Source organism: Sciurus vulgaris (assembly GCF_902686455.1).
Source record: "Sciurus vulgaris genome assembly, chromosome: 16".
NCBI lineage: Eukaryota > Metazoa > Chordata > Mammalia > Rodentia > Sciuridae > Sciurus > Sciurus vulgaris.
The window spans coordinates 28,559,837-28,574,629 of record NC_136477.1 but is presented as its reverse complement, the minus strand read 5'-3'; positions in this window follow the sequence as shown (position 1 = coordinate 28,574,629).

Below are 14,793 nucleotides of genomic sequence, written 5' to 3'. Positions count from 1 at the left end.
AAAAATTCAATGGTTTATTTGAACTGAAAATAATTATCATAATCCTAGAGCATGTACTGAGAAAGGGTATATTCATTATGTTTTTTTTACATCATTCCCTTAGTCCTTTCTTTAAATTCCATGAAAATAAAATCTAGGGGGAAAAATATACCATAATTTTATATTCCCTCAAATGGCTAAGTTGAAGAAAACAGAGGGTAAAAAGCCTAATAGTTTCTCTCCATAGCTGCAAAATCAAACATCATGAAGCACACATAATATTTGCTTCTCAAGGTGATTAATGAAAATCTTGACCTCTGACTTCCTTAAACCCAAAGAAAATTAAACTTCCCACCAGATCCCTCCTGTGCCTGAGGCCAGAAAAACCTATTGTTCATCTTAGGGATGCAGGCATGGAAAGGAGCTGTCACAAGAAATGCAATGACCTGGGTTTTCAGGAGTGCCTCACTTTCTCTCCAACTGCTGAGCTTCAGCTAGCCTGCAGTCAAGGCAAGGGGAGGAGGGTAAGTTCTCTCAACCTCCCATCACATGCTAGGCAATTCATCTGTCTCATGTGAGGTAACTCTCCACATAACTCAAGGATTAATGAGGATGGAGAGAGACTTCTGGTCTTCCCAATGAAACAGAAGTCAACAGGCAAAGCTGTTCTGCTTAATATTCCAGAATCAGAGAATGATATTCTGCCTTTCCTAATCATTTAACAAAACAGAGCAAGGGGGCTTGAAAGCTGGGAGGGAAGGAAAGAAGGATGAATAGGTGAAGCACAGAGAAAGTTTAGGGCAGCAAAACTATTCCATATGAAACTGGAAGAGTGGATCTGTCTCCATGCATTGTCAAACCCTATAGAACAAAGGTTTTTCAAGATGGCGGCCTAGAGGGTGGCTGCATTTCGTGTTGCTCCAGGACTCAGGATTCAAGAGAGGAGATATTGGGACGCTTGGGACCAACTCAAAGTAGCCGGGTGACTCTCACCCCCTGGGGGGGCATCCCGGATGGGACGGGGGTCCCGGAACGCAGGAAACTTTGTGAAGTAGAACTGCCGGCGAGACGCCCCTCCCCCCGCTGGAGCAGTGAACTCGGATAGCTGGGAGCGCCGTAGAGGAGGCCGCTCGGCACAGCGCTGGGACTCGGAGCAGCCACTGGGGCTCCGGCGGCTGCCCGGGGGAGGAGTGGCGGGGAGAACTGTGTGGACTCAGGACACCGGGGCCTGCCCTGAGGAGGAGGAGAGGAGCGTGGCCACTTGGATTCGGAGAGACTGCACCAGAGCTGCAGGCGGTTGCCAGAGGAGAAGCTGCGCGGCGAGCTGTTTGGAATCAGAACGACGCTTCTGAACACCGGGGCCTGCCCTGAGGACGAGGAGGAAGAGGAGCGGCCGCTTGGATTCGGGTGACTACACGGGAGCTACAGGCGGTTGCCAGAGAAGGGGCTGCGTGGCGAGCTGTTTGGACTCTGACCACTTCTGAACCCTGGGGCCTGCCCGGAGGAGTAGGAGAAGGAGGAGAAGGAGCGCGGCGGGTCCTTTGGACTCGCAGTGACTGCATTAGCGCTCCAGGCGGCTGCTCAGAGGAGAAGGCGAGTGGTGAGTTGTTTGGTCTTAAAGTGACAGCTCCTGAACACAGGGGGGCTGCCTGGAGGAGAAGCGTGGTGGGACACTTGGTCTTGAGGGGCCGCACCAGAGCTCCGGGCGGTGCCCAGAGGACCCGTGCAGCGGGTCACGTGGATTCAGAGCCACTCAGAGGGACTGCTCCTGAACACCCGGGGGGTTATCTGGAGAAGGAGGAGGAACGGGGAGGGTCACTTCGACTCGGAGTGATTGATTGCCCCGGGCTACGGGTGGTTGGTGGGAGGAGGAGGCACGAAGTGAGTTTCTTGGACTCCTAGTGACCGCACCGGCATACTGGGCGGCTGTCTGGAGGAAGAGGCCTGTGGCGGGTCTCTGGGACTCAGAGCGATTGTTCGGGGCCACAGGTGGCTGCTCAGAGGAGGGGCCACGCAGCCAGGCGATTAGGTGCAGAACAGGGTCCCAGGATCTAGGAGGCTTCTGGGTGGAAGAGCCGCACAGAGACAGGCTTAGGGCGGAGCGAAGGTTCCAGGCCTATGGGCAAATTCTCTGAGGAGGGGCAGCCTAAGGAGATTCATCTGCGAAGGGTGAGGCTCCCAGGCCCAGGAGGTAGGGCCGAGCCCCTGGAAACTTTGCAGAGGAAGGCAGCCCAGCCCAGGCAGTAGCTGTAAATTGAGGGGAACCTCTAGGAGGAGACTGACCAGCGAGACCTCCCCACTGGGTGAGTCTTCCCTGCCTGGTGAGGTTTCCCCACAAGGACGGTAAAACCAGAGACACAGGCCCAAACAGGCCTTGCCTCAGCCCACAGCCTAGGTCCCCTTTGGATGACCATTGGTCAACAAGTGGAGGCACCTCTGCCCACTAGCAGGGAATATACCCCACCTGAAGGCCACCACTCCTAGAGAGGCAGCTTCCTTGTGGAGCACCGCATTATCAACTTCCTCCAAGACTTCAGCCTACTGAAGGCTAAGAGGGGATATATATAGAAATCTTCAGGGACATTGTAAATCAACAGAGGAAATCTGCAATATCTCAGCGGTCCACTGATATCTGAACAATATGAGAAAACAAGGAAAGAAAATGCTGCAAACAAATCTAGATGTTACATCAATAAAACCCAATGACAGCATGGCAGAAGAAATGACAGAAAAGGAGTTCAGAATGTACATAATTAAAATGATCAGAGAAGCAAACGATGAGATGAAAGAGCAAATGCAAGCATTGAATGATCGCACCAATCGACAGTTAAAAGAGCAAATACAGGAAGCAAAAGATCATTTCAATAAAGAGTTAGAGATATTGAAAAAAAACCAAACAGAAATCCTTGACATGAAGGAAACAATAAACCAAATTAAGAACTCCATAGAAAGCATATCCAATAGGATAGAACACCTGGAAGACAGAACCTCAGACATTGAAGACAAAATATTTAACCTTGAAAACAAAGTTGATCAAACAGAGAAGATGGTAAGAAATCATGAACAGAATCTACAAGAACTATGGGATATCATGAAAAGGCCAAATTTGAGAATTATTGGGATTGAGGAAGGCCTAGAGAAACAAGCCAAAGGAATGAACAACCTATTCAATGAAATAATATCAGAAAATTTCCCAAATCTGAAGAATGAAATGGAAAATCAAGTTCAAGAGGCTTATAGGACTCCAAATACACAAAATTACAACAGACCCACACCAAGGCACATTATAATGAAAATTCCTAACATACAAAATAAAGACAGAATTTTAAAGGCTGTGAGAGAAAAGAACCAAATTACATTCAGGGGGAAACCAATACGCATATCAGCAGATTTTTCAATCCAGACCCTAAAAGCTAGAAGGTCCTGGAACAACATTTTTCAAGCCCTGAAAGAAAATGGATGCCAACCAAGAATCTTATACCCAGCAAAACTTACCTTCAAATTTGACGATGAAATAAAATCCTTCCATGATAAACAAAAGCTAAAAGAATTTATAAAACGAAAGCCAGCATTACAGAACATTCTCAACAAAATATTCCATGAGGAAGAGATGAAAAACAAAGAAGCAAATCAGCAAAGGGAGGAAATATCCTAAAGGAATTGTCAAATAAAGGAGGAAACAAGTTGTGTCAAACAAATAAATAAACAAAATTTTAAAAATGAACCAAATGACCGGGAAACCAAATCATTTCTCTATAATAACCCTGAATGTTAATGGCCTGAATTCATCAATCAAAAGACATAGACTGGCAGACTGGATTAAAAAGAAAGATCCAACAATATGTTGCCTGCAAGAGACTCACCTCATAGAAAAAGATACCCATAGATTAAAGGTGAAAGGATGGGGAAAAACATACCATGCACATGGACTCAGCAAAAAAGCTGGAGTATCCATCCTCATTTCCGATAATGTGGACTTCAAGCCAAAGTTAGTCAGAAGGGATAAAGAAGGTCATTTCATACTGCTTAAGGGAAGCATAAATCAGCAAGATATAACAATCATAAACATCTATGCCCCAAACAGTGGCTCATCTATGTATGTCAAACAAATCCTTCTCAATTTCAGAAACCAAATAGACCACAACACAATAATACTAGGTGATTTTAACACGCCGCTCTCACCACTGGACAGATCTTCCAGACAAAAATTGAGCAAAGAAACCATAGATCTCAACAACACAATCAATAATTTAGACTTAACGGACATTTATAGAATATTCCATCCAACCAAGAGTGAATACACTTTCTTCTCAGCAGCACATGGATCCTTCTCTAAAATAGACCATATATTATGCCACAAAGCTAATGTTAGCAAATACAAGAAGATAGAGACACTACCATGTATTCTATCAGATCATAATGGATTGAAGTTAGAAATAAATGAAAGAGTAAAACACAGAAACTATTCCAACATCTGGAGATTAAACAATATGCTATTATATGATGAATGGATAACAGAAGATATTAGGAAGGAAATTAAAAAATTCTTAGAGGTAAATGAGAACAAAGAAACATCATATCAAAATCTCTGGGACACTATGAAAGCAGTACTTACAGGGAAATTTATTTCATGGAGCGCATTTAATAAAAGAAGTAAAACTCAACAAATAAACAACCTAACACTACAGCTCAAAGCCTTAGAAAAAGAAGAACAGAACAGCACCAAAAGTAGTAGAAGACAGGAAATAGTTAAACTCAGAGCTGAAATCAATGAAATTGAAACAAAAGAAACAATACAAAAAATTGACAAAATAAATAGTTGGTTCTTCGAAAAAATAAACAAAATTGATAAACCTTTAGCCACACTAACAAAGAGAAGACGAGAGAAAACCCAAATCACTAAAATTCGGAATGAACAAGGAAATATCACAACAGACAGGATGGAAATACAAAACATAATTAGAAGCTATTTTGAAAATCTATACTCCAACAAAATAGAAAATTTCGAAGACATCAACAGGTTTCTAGAGACATATGAATTGCCTAAACTGAATGAGGAGGACATAAACAATTTAAATAGACCAATCTCAAGTACTGAAATAGAAGAAGTCATCAAAAGCCTACCAACAAAGAAAAGTCCGGGACCAGATGGGTTCTCAGCCGAGTTCTACAAAACCTTTAAGGAAGAGCTCATTCCAATACTTCTCAAAGTATTCCATAAAATAGAAGAGGAGGGAACCCTCCCAAACTCATTCTATGAAGCCAATATCACACTGATACCTAAACCAGACAGAGACTCATCAAGGAAAGAAAATTTCAGACCAATATCCTTAATGAACATCGACGCAAAAATTCTCAACAAAATTTTAGCAAATCGCATACAAAAACATATTAAAAAGATAGTGCACCATGATCAAGTGGGTTTCATCCCAGGGATGCAAGGTTGGTTCAACATCAGGAAATCAATAAACGTAATTCACCATATTAATAGACTTAAAGTCAAGAATCACATGATTATTTCAATAGATGCAGAAAAAGCATTTGATAAAATATAGCACCCCTTCATGCTCAAAACACTAGAAAAAATAGGGATAGTGGGAACATTCCTTAATATTGTAAAGGCCATTTATGCTAAGCCCATGGCTAATATTATTCTAAATGGTGAAAAACTGAAAGCATTCCCCCTAAAAACTGGAACAAGGCAGGGATGCCCTCTTTCACCACTTCTATTCAACATCGTTCTCGAGACTCTGGCCAGAGCAATTAGACAAACCAAAGAAATTAAAGGGATACGAATTGGAAAAGAAGAACTCAAACTATCCCTGTTCGCTGATGACATGATTATATATTTAGAGGAACCTGGAAATTCCACCAGAAAACTCTTAGAACTCATAAGTGATTTCAGTAAAGCAGCAGGTTACAAGATCAATGCCCATAAATCCAACGCATTTTTATACATAAGTGATGAATCTTCAGAAAGAGAAATTAGGAAAACTACCCCATTCACAATAGTCTCGAAAAAAATAAAATACTTGGGAATCAATCTCACAAAAGAGGTGAAAGACCTCTACAATGAGAACTATACAACACTAAAGAAAGAAATTAAAGAACACCTTAGAAGATGGAAAGATCTTCCATGTTCTTGGATAGGAAGAATTAATATTGTCAAAATGGCCATACTACCTAAAGTGCTATACAAATTCAATGCAATTCCAATTAAAATCCCAATTGTGTACCTTACAGAAATAGAGCAAGCAATTATGAAATTCATCTGGAAGAATAAGAAACCCAGAATAGCTAAAGCAATCCTTAGCAGGAAGAGTGAAACAGGGGGTATTGCAATACCAGATCTTCAACTCTACTACAAAGCAATAGTAACAAAAATGGCATGGTATTGGTACCAAAATAGAAAGGTAGATCAATGGTACAGAATAGAGGACACGGACACAAACCCAAATAAATACAATTTTCTCATACTAGACAAAGGGGCCAAAAATATGCAATGGAGAAAAGATAGCCTCTTCAACAAATGGTGCTGGGAGAATTGGAAATCCATATGCAACAGAATGAAACTAAACCCATATCTCTCACCATGCACGAAACTAAACTCAAAATGGATTAAGGACCTCGGAATCAGATCAGACACCCTGTAGATTATAGAAGAAAAAGTAGGTCTAGATCTTCCACATGTCAGCTTAGGACCAGACTTCCTCAACAGGACTCCCATAGCATAAGAAATAAAAGCAAGAATCAATAACTGGGATAGATTCAAACTAAAAAGCTTTCTCTCAGCAAAGGAAACTATCAGCAATGCAAAGAAAGAGCCTACAGAGTGGGAGAATATCTTTGCCAATCATACTTCAGATAGAGCACTAATCTCCAGAATCTATAAAGAACTCAAAAAACTCTACTCCAAGAATTCAAATAGTCCAGTCAACAAATGGGCTAAGGAAATGAATAGACACTTCACAGAAGAAGATCTACAAGCAATCAACAAACATATGGAAAAATGTTCAACATCTCTAGTAATAAGAGAAATGCAAATCAAAACCACCCTAAGATTCCATCTCACCCCAATTAGAATGGCGATTATCAAGAATACGAGCAACAACAGGTGTTGGCGAGGATGTGGGGAGAAAGGTACACTCATACACTGCTGGTGGGGCTGCAAATTAGTGCAGCCACTATGGAAAGCAGTGTGGAGATTCCTTAGAAAACTTGGAATGGAACCACCATTTGACCCAGCTATCCCACTCCTTGGCCTATACCCAAAGGACTTAAAATCTGCATACTACAGAAATACAGCCACATCAATGTTCATAGCTGCTCAATTCACAATAGCCAGACTGTGGAACCAACCTAGATGCCCTTCAATTGACGAGTGGATAAAGAAACTGTGGTATATATATACTATGGAATATTACTCAGCCATAAAGAATGATAAAATTATGACATTTGCAGGCAAATGGATGAAATTGGAGAATATCATGCTAAGTGAGATAAGCCAATCTCAAAAAGCCAAAGGACGAATGATATCGCTAATAAGTGGAGGATGACACATAATGGGGGGGAGGGAAGGGTTAGAGTTAGGGTTGGGGAGGGGGGCAAGTATGGAGGAAGGAACTACTGTATAGAGGGTAAAGAGGGGTGGGAGGGGTGGGGGGAAGGGAAAAAATGACGGAATGAATCAAGCAACATTGCTCTATGTAAATTTATGATTACACAAATGGTATGCCTTTACGCCATGTACAAACAGAGAAACAACATGTATCCCATTTGTTTACAATAAAAAAAAAAAAAACCCTATAGAACTATATAAGATAAAAAGTCAACCTTGTCTTGTATGGAAAGCAGTATGGAGATTCCTCAGAAAACTTGACCAAGTTATCTCACCCCTCAGTTGATACCCAGAGGACTTAAAATCAACATACTACAGTGACACAGCCACAACAGTGTTTACAGCAGCTCAAGGGATAAAGAAAATGTCATATATATATAATATTCCATCATATATATGATTGAATATTACTGAGATTCAAAGAAGAATAAAATTCTAGCATTTGCTGATAAATGGGTAGAGTTAGAGAACAACATGCTAAGTGAAATAAGCCAAACCCAAAAAAAAAAAAAAAAAAAAACAAAGTCCAAATTTTTTCTCTGATATGTGGGTGCTAATTCACAACAAGGGGGAGGAGATAGGGAAGAATAGAATTACATTATATTAGGTAGAGGGAAGTGAAGGGAGGGGAAGGGGCATGGAGGAAGGAGGGATAATGGAGTGAAATAGACATTATTACCTCATGTACATGTATGACTGCATGATTGATGTGATCCTATAATATGTATAATCAGAAAAATGAGAGATTACACTCCATTTATGTATGATCTGTCAAAATGTATAAATGCATCCTACTGTTCATGCACAACTAATTAGAACAAATTTAAAAAAAGAAAAAATGTCAACCTTAATACAAACTCCAAATCATAGATAATAATAATGTATCAAGATTGGTTTATTAATTGTTACCCAATTACCATATTAAAGGAAACTGTGTGCTTAGGATGGAAGGGCGTGGAAGGAACCTGCTACACAGTCTTTTCAGTTATTCCAAAAAATTTAAAACTATACTAAAAATAGACTATTAATTATAAGATAATATGACAATGATAACAATGTGCCCTTTGAGAACCCACCCTTCCTTACTGTCTTGGGGTACACCTTGCTTTTCTCCCAATGGAGGTATAGGATATATTTTGACTGGGACTATTTGGCTGTCTACCTTTGTCGAATACAGAGATGACCCAATTCTAACAGGTCCAGCTGCAGCTGAGGGTCACAAGATACTAAGATCTTCCTGGAAAGCAGTGGGAGTGAGCTTCATGGTAGAGCATCTCTGAATGAAGAATGGATGCCACAGTGGCAGAAAAGCTCCTTCCGGATAATTCTCCTGCAGTCAGCAGAAATTGTGCAGGACCACAAAATGCTTCTTAGCTGTGTTTATTTTGTTCTATTCAGGTACATGTGCTTCATTGTGAGTGAATATTTCTGAGTTAGGGTAGAGGTGACTACGTTCAGACTCCTATGATACAACAGTTACTATTGATTTAAAAAAAAAAAAAAAACACTTTAAGATTCTGGGAACTAGACTAGCTTTGGATTTTTTTTAAAATATTCATAAAAATTTTATTAATGTATATATTCTATATTGGGTAAAATCTCTTAAACATAATCCTTCCAATACTAAACTTGATATCTCTTGATTATATTTTTTAAATTTTTTAATTTGTTCTAATTAGTTGTACATGACAGTAGAATGCATTCATACATTTTGATAGATCATAGTGTAATCTCTCAATTTTCTGATTGCACATATTATAGGATCACATTGCAGTCAGACATGTACATGAGGTAATAATGTCTGTTTCACTCTACTATCCTCCCTACCTCCATACCCCTTCCCCTCCCTTCACTCCCCTCTACCTAATCTTAAGTAACTCTATTCTTCCCTAGTCCCCCCACCCCTTGTTGTGAATTAGCATCTGCATATCAGAGAAAACATTTGGCCTTTGTTTTTTTGGGTTTGGCTTATTTCACATAGCATGATATTCTCCAACTCCATCCAATTTACCAGCAAATGCCACAATCTCATTCTTCTTTAGATTCTTTAAGCTATTCCAGAAACCCAAAGGACCTGGGCTACTAAAAAGGGCATCATATTATTTTTGAGTTCTCAGAGGGCAAAGGCTGAGACTTGGATGCCATAATTAATTAGTGAGATCATCCCAGGAAGCAGAAGTGAGGGACTGAGGAAGGCAGGAGAAGGAGAAAACCCAACAGAAGGGGATATAAAGTTCTGAAAGCTGGAAACTGGTAGCTGACCACAAACAGTTGCCACAGACTCTCACAACTCATCAGGCAAAGCCACCATGGAACAAGACGAGAACAAAACTAACCCATAATCTCAACTAAACACAAAGACAAGGATACTGTACACCGCCAAAAACAATCCACATGAGGGAGTCCTTCTTCATCAATAGCTCTAGCAACACTGTTAGTCCTGCCTCTTAGATTTAAAAGAATCGAAACATCCAGGCATCAAATTGTCCCTATAACCAGTTAGGCACCCAGTTCAGAAAAAAAATCCATTTCCTACAATTCTTTTCTAAACCACCCAGCATAGGGGCTGGGATGTAGCTCAGTAGCAAAGCATCTGCCTCGCATTCTCAAAGCCCTGGGTTCGACCCCCAGTTCCAAAAAAGGCAAAAAAAAAAAAAAAAAAAAAAAAAAATCCCACCAAAACTATCCAGCATAAATCCATCTTCTATTAAAAAAAAAAAAAAAAAAAAAAAAAAAAGTTTCCCTCAACTGTCTCACAGTTCCCCGTGGTATGGATTCTCCCTTGTTGCAAGCTGTAAACCTAACTTTGTTTGACTTCAGGAAAGGTCCTGTGGTCTTGGGTTGATAGGTTCTGACATCAATAAAAGGTGCATCAGTAAGTTAATGACCATGTGGGAAAATGGGATTCAAACCCAGGTGAACCACCAAGGAGAAGTCACACTTCAGGATCATGCCACCAGAAGATGGAGATGGCTACAGAATTCATCATGAATTCTCATTCTTCTTTATTTGAGAGCTGCCCCTGAGGCACTAACTCCCCTGTTCTTCTGGATTGTGCCTGTCTGAAGCTGAAAGACCTTTCGCAGCTCTTGAGGACTCTAAGGGACAGCAAAGCAAAGCAGAGAGACATCTTGAGTTGTGCTCACGGTGTGAGCACACACTGTGGGACTCTGAGGAGACACACTGATCTGTCCATCACAGAGGTGCTGAAAGTAGGTGGTCCCAGGAGATGCAGAGCATCCCAAGCTTCTTCTATAGGTGTTCTGGCATTAAGACAGCCCTCATTTTCACAGATGCAGAAATCAAAGCTGAACACAGTGAGAAGTGTTGAACTTGGGTCACATAAATGTTTTCTTTGAATTAAAAAAAAAAACTTTGCTAAAATTTTTTTCTGCCAGATGTATGTTTTTGTTCTTCTTTTCCAGATGTGTTTCTACGTTTGTAAACAGAAGGAAACATATTAAGCCCCACCTCTCATTTTATCAAATTATGGTGTTGTCAGCTATGACAGACCATCTTAAGGAATATGCAGAACCACTTGCAGCAGTAGTTTGTGAACTCTTTTGTAGTCATGGAACCCTTTTCTTCTTCAGAGAAAATCTTATGGGGTACGTAGATCACAGACGAAAAGTCAGAGCCTCCCCCTCTCGAGACCTCTTACATGGCCTCAGTCAGCTTCTGAGGCTCTTCTGAGAAGGCCCAAGACTACAGAGCACAGAGCAAATCAAGAATAAAAGACAGAATATTGGATATCCAGATGCCTACACCAGCCTGACATCTATCGGCTTGCTACACTTAGCTAGTCACACAATAAAGTATCTCACTGCTTAATCTATGAGATGGGGCTCTTCTTGCCCTGGAATTCCAGTCTCTTTCTTACATAGTACAGATATCTCATTTGTCAACCTATGATTGAGGTTAAGTGGGCTGATAAACAGCCCCAACCCTGCTGACATAATTCACAACTAATCTCATTCATTCTCCAAGTACAAATTCAACTGTTTGAATCCCCTCCATGCATCACTGGCTCCTGCTGTGACACCATCCTCCTTTATTATTTATTTGTTGAAACACATTATCTTGTGCCCCCATGATTCTATCTTAATAGATATGTAGCTGAACATAGGGGCAAGGCTAAACAAAACTCTCTGTCTCTTGCTTGCAATTTCCCTTAGGAAATAAGGATAAACATAGCAAAGCTACGTGATTAGATGCTAAATGTACTGACCAGAAAGTAAAGAAAGTTTTTTGTTTGGGTCTGGTTTGGGTTTTAGTTTGGGGGCTTTCATGATACTGGGTTTGAACCCAGAGCTGTGTGCATGCCAGGCAAGACTTTAACACTACACTATATCCCCAGTTTAGTGTTAGAGAGTTTAAGGGTCCAGTAATCTATGTATGCTGGAAAACAATAAAGACAGGGGAACATTTATCCATAATCTGCTATCTATATTTCAGAGGGATATAATAGGATGTTTGTGATTTCTCTAAAAATTCTCCAGGAAGGATCAATGAATCAAGACTGGCAAAATGTTGCTAATACATCAATACATAAAAGTCCATTATTTTGTCAGCTTTGTAGTATATTGGAATTTTTCCATTGTGAAAGGTTTATAAATATATGTGTGATGTCAATCTTAAATCCTTGACACAATTCTCTCATTTAATCTTTTTAAAAAAAATGTAAAAGAACAAATAAGTAATTTACCAAAGAAAAATGGAGCTAGCATTTCCCTTGAGCTTTCTGATCCTAAGAAAAAGGTCATGCAAAGGTAGAGTGTGACTTCGAGGAAAGTGGGGGCTTTCCAGGGGAGGGAACATCATGTACAGATTCCCTGAGATCAGAACCCCAGGACAGAACCAACACTAGGAGGAAATGGTTTTGCAACTCATAAATACGTCTTATCATCTGGTTAATATAAGCCACTTGTCTCATCACCATATCAATTTACCAAACTAATAAAAGCAGATCAGTGAGGTTGAGAATTGGGTATTGAACAGAAAAATGATTGATTGATTTGAATAGCCAGGTGTTTGAAACAAGAACTGTCTCCACTGTGTTCTAGCTCCAGTGAGGAATGAAGGGAGCAGATCATGCTGACAGCTGGATGAAGCAGAAGCTCTAGCTCCTCCCAACTTCTGGAAGAGTAACTTCCCCTTTTGCTTCCTTTACACTTCCAGCTTCTGGATAAAAAGCATATGCTGAGCACTTACTGGTTTGCTGGGTGCTAGACTGAATGCTGAGGTTACGATGGACTTGTCCAGCCCTCCAAGAGCTCCAATCCCAGATCAGTAGCCAAGAAAGGGAATTGATAACAAAGGATGAGAGGGTGGTTAGGGATCCTTGGAGGAAGCAGATGCTTTATTCAACTGTGAAGCAAGGATAGGACTAGGCAAACAAAACCCAGAGAAAGGTAGGCAGGCTTAAGATGTGTTTGGCTAGGAGGTGGGAGTGGGTGGTTTTATTGAAAAATAGTGGAAAAGAAGGTTACAGAGAAGGGTAAAGAAAAGATTATCTTTAGACTTGAGTTCTCAGCTAAAGGTAATGAAAAGTCATTGGTATTTTCTGACCGATGCAGAGAGACGTCTCATACACAGTCTAGTACATTACACTTTGGGGATCAATTTTTACACCTCCCTAGGTCCACACCCTTTCCCATGTGACTTTACATTTCTCCCATATATGCATGAATGAAGTGCATTTCTTCACTCCTCGGCTTTGGGATCAGCTATAAAACTTGCTTTGGGAACTGAGCATAAAGTTAGGGTTTGAAATGTGCTTTTTCAATGGGTCTTCTTCTTGTACTTTGTCATTGCCATGACAAAGACACGCCCTGGAGAGGCTGCTAGTCCGGGGAGAATGGAGACTGTGCTCAAGAGACCTGTGGTCTTGCAGTAAGAACTGGGACTTTCCCACCCTCTGCAGCCAAAGCAGAACCATTCAGCTGTGCCCTGCTTAGATCGATCTCTGGCCAAGTCATGATGCATGAGCAAGTCCAGCTGAGAGCAATAGACATACCCAGTTGACTTGTAGATATATGAGCTAAATAAATGCTTTTTGTTATATGCCACTGAGATTTTTGAGCTATTTGTCAGTCAACTACAGTAATAGTTAACTAATACATTCACTATATTTCTCTCTCCAAAAAAAAAATAAATAAAAGCATAGATTACCTTGTCAAGGAGGCTAGTCACTGTGGTAAAATGTGGTCACTTGGAAGGTTAAGGCTGGGGAATCCTTATCTTCAGTGAAAGGAAGGACAAAATCATTCTGGAGACAACTATGGAAACACAGGGTTCTGGGTGAGATAATGTGCGTATACCCTTCCTATGTTTTTGACCTGACCTACTTATAGGGCACAGACAGACGTGAGTGGCAGGAACACGAGGTTAAGGGAACAGTACTATAAAATGGGCCCACTGTGCTGACCCACACACACTTTCTTTTCTGAGAAGCAATCTACCTGCAGCTGTGCCTGGTTTAAGTGGAAAGGATATGTCACATTCCTCAGCAAACTACCTGTTTTCTGCAGGAGAAATGAGGACCTGAAATAATTTCACTAAGAGAAATACAAGTCACCCTGAAGGGGGCACTTTTGTGACACTTTCACAGACCAGATTTCTGAACTCAGGGAAAGAATGATTCCCTCCAACCATAAAGTCTTTTTTTTTTTTTTTTTTTTTTGTAAACAAATGGGATACATGTTGTTTCTCTGTTTGTACATGGAGTCAAGGCATACAGTTTGTGTAATCATAAATTTACATAGGGTAATGTTGTTTGATTCATTCTGTTATTTTTTTCCTTCCCCCCACCCCTCCCACCCCTCTTTTCCCTCTATACAGTCCTTCCTTCCTCCATTCTTGACCCCTCCTTAACCCTAACCCTAACGCTAACCCCTCCCACCCCCCATTATATGTCCTCATCCGCTTATCAGCGAGATCATTCATCCTTTAGTTTTTTGAGATTGGCTTATCTCACTTAGCATGATATTCCCCAATTTCATCCATTTGCCTTCAAATGCCATAATTTTATCATTCTTTATGGCCGAGTAATATTCCATTATATATATATATATACACACACCACAGTTTCTTTATCCATTCATCAATTGAAGGACATCTAGGTTGGTTCCACAATCTGGCTATGGTGAATTGAGCAGCAATGAACATTTATGTGGCTGTATCTCTGTAGTATGCTG